Below are 753 nucleotides of genomic sequence, written 5' to 3'. Positions count from 1 at the left end.
ATAGCATATGCAGAAGATTAAAATTGGACCCCTTTATTTCACTATGTACAAAAAACAACTCAAGATGGATTAAAGACTCAAATGTAAAGCCTAAAACTATAAAAACCCTTGAAGAAAACATAGGAAATACCATTCTGGACATAAGAACTGGCAAAGATTTCATAACAAATACACCAAAAGTGATTGCAACAAAAACAAAAACTGACAAGTGAGGAAACTATCATTATGGTTTCTCTTCAGAACAAATAAATCTTTTGCCTTTTATTAAAGATTTCCACGAAGAGGAACAGATGTGAGTTAGTAAGCAAATTTTTTGAAGTCCTGCTTTGAGCAGGGCCAAGTAAATTAAAAAATAAAAATAAAAATAAAAAACTGTTAACAGAGTAAACAGACAACATAAAGAATGGGAGAAAATATTTGCAAACTGTGCATCTGATAAGGGTCTAATATCTAGAATCTGTAAGTAACTTAACTTCAACAAATTAACAAACAACCCCAATAAAAAGTGGGCAAAGGACATGAACACAAACACACACTTCTCAAAAGAAGACATAAGCACAGCCAACAAGACATATAAAAAATGTTCAACATCAGTAATAATTAGAGAAATGCAAATCAAAACCACAGTTAGATAGCTTCTCATACCAGTCAGAATGGCTATTATTAAAAAGTCAAAAAACAACAGATGCTGACAAGATTGCAAAGAAAATTATCTGTGCACAAAATCCCCATGACATGCAACTTATTCATGTA

The 753-nt window shown here is 31.6% G+C and overlaps 1 non-coding gene across 1 annotated transcript; it reads left to right on the top strand.

Moving 5' to 3' along the window:
* The first annotated feature begins 220 nt into the window (after positions 1 to 220).
* Positions 221 to 338, top strand: LOC112615115. Its single transcript, XR_003117282.1, has one exon. It is a non-coding gene; the product is annotated as a U5 spliceosomal RNA (small nuclear RNA).
* The last annotated feature ends 415 nt before the right edge of the window (positions 339 to 753 follow it).

This window comes from Theropithecus gelada, chromosome 1 (assembly GCF_003255815.1).
Source record: "Theropithecus gelada isolate Dixy chromosome 1, Tgel_1.0, whole genome shotgun sequence".
In the NCBI taxonomy this organism is placed as follows: domain Eukaryota; kingdom Metazoa; phylum Chordata; class Mammalia; order Primates; family Cercopithecidae; genus Theropithecus; species Theropithecus gelada.
This window is presented reverse-complemented; position numbering and strand designations above follow the sequence as displayed.